A 6,913-nucleotide genomic window follows, 5' to 3' on the forward strand; every position below is an offset into this window, starting at 1 on the left:
AATTAACCATGTAGAAGATAAAGGATTAGGATTAAAGAGAATTGAATTTTCGTAGGAAAGAATTGGCAGAACTTGCAGAGGCCATAACTCCTTCAATGTAACTCCGAATTGGGTGATTCTTGAGCCTAACCTCAAGAATTTTTCGATAGGAACAATCTTTTGTGAAACATCAATACCCCAAAAACTGACCAGAAGTGCCTGAAAACTGGCTTCAAATGTATACAGGATAATATTTGTATGAAAAGAGGAGAAGAAAAGTATGAAAAGGTTTAGGGAAAAGAAGAATAAGAGAGAAGAAGAGAATTGAGTTTTGGTGTGAAGAATATGAGAGGTATGAAGGGGTATTTATAGGCTAGCTCATGCAAGAATTATGGCAAGAGAATGTGGGAAGAATTATGACAAGTAGGGTTTAAGAGATTACTTGGAGAAGTGAGTAAAAGAATTAAGGAAAGTTTGAATATTAAGGTAATTGTGTATAATTGAATATGGAATGTATGTATGTCATGAAAAATAATAAGGAAATTGGAATTACTTGGGGAATAATTAAGAAGAATGAATGGCAAGAAAATATGATGATTAAATATTAAAAAGATGGAGAAATAGAATTAAGGAAAATAAGAGAATTTAAGGAGATAATTAAAAATATAATTTACCAAAATAAGTCACCCAAAAATCCATCATGGTGGCTTTAGATATTTAGGGAATTAATTTGCTAGTTTTAAGGAATTAAAAATGATTGCGTAAATAATATATTTTGTATAAAATAATTAATTAGGAAAATACCAATTATTCACTAAATAAAATAACTAAGAAAATCAGATTTTCTACACATAGAAAATCCGAAAATCATAGTTAATAATTTAGGAATTTTCGGCCCTTTTAAATAAATAATAAAATATAATTTTGTTTAATAAAATATCCGGAATAATAAAATCCGATTTTTAAAATAAAATAAATGGATAATAAATCTTATCTAAAATCAAAAAATAATAATTCAGTTTTAAAATACTTTTGGCGCCGAAATTCAAATATCATTTTGGCTCTAAAATTCAAATAGTAAAATAAATTACTAAAATACCCTTTTTAAGAGAATACTAATTAAAAAAAACGTTTAAAAAATACGGGGTATTACAGTCTACCCCCCTTAAAAGAAGTTTCATCCTGAAACTTAGCAAAAATAAAAAGAAATCAATTTTAAATTCTTAGACTCATGCACATCCTAACTAGACTCAAGATCATAACTAACTCACACTACTACAAAAAGCGTGTTTTTTGGACGTTTTTTAAGCCTTTTTTCGACGCTAAAAAGCGTCGAAAAATTATTTCTCGACGCTGCAAAAAAGCGTCGCAAATCCATGAGTCGAAAATTTTTCGGGGACACTAAAAAGTGTCGAGATTCTCGACGCTTTTTATTGTCTAAAATAATATACGAAGCGTCGAAAATTACGTATTTCGTGCATTATCCCAAATGTATGTAGTTTTTTAGCGACGCTTTTTCCTGTCCACATAATCAAATTTAGCGACGCTTTTTGTTGTCTTGCGTTTATTCGTGTCAGCCTATGGTATGGCGGGAAAGTCTTTAAAATTTGAAAATGTGCAATTATGTAGACATTAAAAAGCGTCTAGATTTATATTTTAAGCTTTTTTTTTCTTTTATCAAATTATTATCATCATACATACATTATAATTATTTAAATTTATCATAAATTAAATTAATTAATAACAATAAAATAAAAATAAACAAAAATTCTATATAACTAGATTAAAAAAAACAATAATTAATCAACAATAAAAAGAGTACGTAGTTAATTACCAAATTTAGAAAAGAAAACATCAACACAGTACAATCATTAAAAAAAAAAAATGGTCGCATATTATAGTATGTAGCTTGTCCCTAAATAAATACATCACTAATATAAGACTAAAAACCAAAATAGATAGATGATGGCCACATTGATCAATATAGTCGCTTGTTGATGCTCAAGTGTCCCGGCCTATTCTTTTGTTGCACCTACATTGCCTTTTCCAATCTTCAAAAAAAAAAAAAAAATACAAAGTATAAATTAGTCTAAATCATTTTTTACCAGAGCAACCACCATTACACATATGAATAACTTGATCACAATCAGTTTATACTTAATATAGATATATGTACATCAGCTTTGTTAGAATTAATCTCACTTTCATTTTACTTGTCTTATTTATTCATCCATCTTTTATGAGAAATTTTGTATTTTTTTTTTTTTTTTTGTAAAAATTAGAGCAAGTAAAATCATCAGACCTCAACAATCACATAACAAATTCAAAATGGGGGAGGTAACAACCCTAACAACAAAGGCATTTTTATCCCCAAACTTCAGCCATAATAAAGCTCATAGTCAAATTATATTGATGATAGCTAAAAGCAAACAGCAACAACACTTAAGAACAACAAACATCAATGCATCATAGTTGAATGTAAGGTTATTTGTTAGGTTATTTGTGGGGTTGAATGTAAAGCATTATCAAAGGCAATAATGCAATAAGGCAATAATGCAACATATCGCTAGTGTGAATATATAGCAGTAAGACAAAGCATCCCTTCTTCGAAAATAAACGAAGGTACACATTATAGGAGTCACCAACTTAGTCCACCCTTGTCTATGCATTTTTCATGAAATTTTCTGAGAAAAATCAAAGCCATAAGAAGCTCTACACAAGGGCAGAAAAGCAAGCAGAGATAAAAGGATTTTCTTACAACACCATGATAACACTCAACAGTGAAGACATACAGCACTACACACTCACGATAAATAAATTGATTTAACGAAGTCTGACCACGATGAATGTCCTTAAATAAACTTGTACCAAACCCGAGCACAATGGCCAAAAACAGAACACAATAACCAGAACAGAACAACACAGAAGATATCACAACATGCCAAAAATTACAAACAACAAAACAATAACCAGAATTTGCAGCCATTCTAGCAGGTTAAAAGTAATCTATTCTAGCAGGTTGTGTTAGATCATTTTTCTAAATTCTTTTTTTTTTTTTTTTTGAAATGCAACTACTCTAATACATCCTTTGTTGCTGACTCGAACCCTGCGATTCCATGTGTTACATGGCTCAAATTAGTTGTTTGTATGGCTATTTTAGTGAGTGTATGTGCTGCTGTAAATATTAATCCGGTTTGTGTGGCTGTTATAGTGAACGTATGTGTGGCTGTACGTGGCTGGTGTTGCACTTTGCTGCTGCTGCTGCTGTTGTTGTTGTTGCTGCACGATGTATTGGTTCTGCTGCTGCTGATGTCTGCTCTTGATGCTCATTTTGCTCTGCTCTTGCTGATGTATCCTCCTGATGCTGATGTTGCTATGCCCCTGCTATTGTGGTTATGCTCCCATTGTAATTTTTTTTCTTGTATGTTTTATTAAAGTGTAAAACATTATAGCTATTTATTAATGGAAATATCTGAGTTTTTATATGTGCAAGTCTTTGTATTAATTTAATGGAAAAAATGCAAAACTTATTTTATTTTTTGGCGTAAAAGGCACTGGTTCAGAGGCAAAACGGGTACCCTTTACTTCACTTCCATTACTCATCACCAAAGTTTGAGAATCTATTATCAATTGAACACCTTATTAATTCCATTACTCATCACCAAAGTTTGAGAATCAATATCCAATATCAGAAATTTGATATCCAATACATAAATCAAAAGTCACGCAACAACATATTGGTGCTATTATAAAAGCAGCAGGGGAGCAGGACAAGCAGTATAAAAGCAGCAGGGGAGCAGGACAAGCAGTAGCAGGGCGCACACACACACACATCACAAGCAAGCAGGGGAGCAGGATAAGCAGTAGCAGGGGAGCAGGGCACACACACACACACACACATCACAAGCAAGCATTCACACAAGCTCTAAATGTCACCTGATGTTTTGCCTTTCCTAAAAAAAATTATAATTCCAGATTTGATGAATTCGAAGAGCATCTTTCAGTTTAACATAGATATTAAGGACAGAAACGAAAGATTAAGGGATGAAGAAGAACAATCAGATATATAGGTGTATGAATGCTAAGCAATAAGAACCCTAAATTGAAGCAAAACACCCAAAATGTATTTCTCATAGAATACCTCCTATGGTAGAGTTGAGGAATTTTTACAAAAATCAAAAATCGATCCTCAGATCGTTATACAATTAGTTCAATCAGATCTAGGAACTCATAAATCATCAAATTGAATTGCAAATTACAAACAAAAAACCGCAACAATTACAAAGCACAAACATGGAAGAACAACAAATCAAATCAGATCAGAAAATCAGGAAAGAAAATTGAAATCAAAGAAGATCGAAGAAAGCGTACCCGTTCACCAACGAAAGCGCCGGCGATGATGAAGGTGACATAAACGGAGTTAAACTAAAACCAGCGAAATTGGAGTTTCTGGGTAATGGAATGTGAAAATGAGAAATTTGTTTCAGTGGATGAAAATATTGAATATAATAACAAGAAATTCAATGCTATTTCACAACAATCAAATATAACAAATTAGATCTAAACGGTATTTTAGCACGAAATCCTGGAAATTGATGAGGAGAAGAATGAGATTACCTTATATTGAAGAAATTAACAAGGACAGGAAGGAAATTATATCATGGCTTCCACTTAATCCGCTAAATTTCAAGTGATTTAATCTACATATTAACTGAGATCGTATAAAAATGAAGGAAAAAAAACAATTAGGTTTAATTTGTGTTGAAGTACCAAGATCTGACTCATCTGAGTGAGAGAGAGAGAGTGAGTTATGCACTTATGCGTGTGGGACTGTGGGTAATTGGGTATACTCATGGGTATAAGGCGGTTTCTAATACTTGAGTCACGTGCAAATCATATGAAGTTATCGATGCTTTTTAACGCCAAGAAATTTAATCGACACATAAAAGCGTCGAAAAAAAGCGGAAATTTATTTTTACACTACCACCCCATATACAGCGTCAAACCAATAGCGTCCAAAAAGCAAGGGATTTGTAGTAGTGTCAAGAAAGACTCAAATTTACTCATAAATGACTCAAAAAGCAAACGCGCAAAACTCTATCGCCCTCTACCCCCCTTAAAAGGAGTTACGCCCTCGTAACTTCACCAACACATTAACTCATTAAATCAACACTTTTTTAGCAATCATCAATCAAAGTAAGGAAAACTAGCAAGTTTCAAACATCCAAAAGAGCTTAGGTTTTAAAATGGTTTGTTTACAAAAGTAGTGGGAAAACTCGTAAAATATTTGTATGAGTCATTCGAAAAAATTTAAAATACTTACATTAGGAGAAATCATTGAAAACACTATAAAAGTTTCATATATATTTAATTATAAGGTATTAATAGAAATCAAAATACTTAATAGAAGATTTTAAAAGATCTATGAAAGTTTTCAATCTAAACAATTATTTAAAAACAAGGAATACAAAACTTTATTTTGAAAACTGTATATTTGAAAATTCATTTTGCATACTTGTAGTAAAATACTTGTTTCAATTAAAGTCTTACTTTTTCATAAAGAAACTCAATAATCACATAGGTACCAAGCATAAAAGGAACACATCTTATCTTGACCTTCTTATCGGCTATAGATTAGTAACTTGTCTCAAGGTATCCTCCAAAGTATTTACAATTTCCCCAACACATTCATAAATCCTGGTAATAAATCCTTAAATCGTAATCATTAACTCTTGGTTACTTCATAATACTTCGTTTTAAACATTCAAAAACTCGATCATCTTTTTTCATAACTTCAAATTCCTCAATCTGGTTGCTATAGTCCATAACTCATCTTTAAGGCAATTCATTAATATCTCAATGCAATCATTGATTATTCCATCATTAATAACTTCTCTATATCAATTAACTTTGTTGTCAATCCCTTAGAGTAAAATCCTTTAAGTAACCATCCAAACAATCATTCCTTTAACTAACTTCAATAAGTCCCTTCACAAGGTATTATTTCTTTAAAATAAACTTCGATTTAAAACAAATACCTTCATCTCAAATACATCCTTTCACTTGAACTGACTCAAAATCCTCTAACTTTTGTATTAAGTTTCTTCAAGGATTCAACAATCAACAATTTTGCTTTAAATAATCACTACAATACTCATCCTCACACAATATGGAATACTTTCTACCTTTAGATACAAACAATCATGAATTAATGCTAATATCCAATTCGTATCTCCCAAAAATACATACCTTACTCCAACACTTATATAGAACTAATCCAACTCATCATTACCACAAATAATATTTCCTTGCTCAACGTAAATCATATTCCTAAAATTAGGAAAGACTTGATAGCACAAATCCTCCAAATATTCATGATAACAATTCAAAATAACTTCTCATTTATCCCATAGTAATCATCAAATCCTTTAATCTCAAAATAACAACTCAACCATATTGACCACATGTAAAACTCATATGATCCAAATACTTGCCACATATCACATATCCAGATTATACTTCTCATAAAGGGTTAAGGCTAGAGTGACAATTTCAGTTATGAACTCACTAACTGTGACTCCATTATCTTTCAAGTAATGCAAGTTAAAGTAATTCTGTCTCATTTCATCAATCCTTTCCATCTGTTTCACACACACATGCAAAACAATTAATTCAATGCTAAATCACATAAACAATTCAATTCAAAATCCATTTGCAATAAGCAATTCATTTCTCAATCAACCAAGCATAACTCAAGATCACCCAACCACAGGTAATAACCCAAAAATTTCGGACCCTAGACCATACTCTAAGGTGTTTTAACACCAACTTTAATGCACACATAATTGCATACTCAAGTTTCAAATAATTTCAATTGTTTTTATTTTCGAAAATAATAATAATAATGTACTTGAATCAAGATATAGGATGGTCG

The 6,913-nt window shown here is 31.3% G+C and overlaps 1 long non-coding RNA gene across 1 annotated transcript; it reads right to left on the reverse strand.

Annotated features, from left to right (window-relative positions):
- Nucleotides 1–1,731: 1,731 nt before the first annotated feature.
- On the reverse strand, nucleotides 1,732–4,798 carry LOC145578985 (uncharacterized). Its single transcript, XR_014098958.1, has 3 exons — nucleotides 4,597–4,798; nucleotides 4,351–4,428; nucleotides 1,732–2,030 (listed from the first exon to the last, which is right to left on the reverse strand). It is a non-coding gene; the product is annotated as an uncharacterized LOC145578985 (long non-coding RNA).
- Between the last annotated feature and the right edge of the window lie 2,115 nt (nucleotides 4,799–6,913).

The sequence above is a fragment of the Chenopodium album genome, chromosome 14 (assembly GCF_948465745.1).
Source record: "Chenopodium album chromosome 14, dcCheAlbu1.1, whole genome shotgun sequence".
NCBI classification, from domain to species: domain Eukaryota; kingdom Viridiplantae; phylum Streptophyta; class Magnoliopsida; order Caryophyllales; family Amaranthaceae; genus Chenopodium; species Chenopodium album.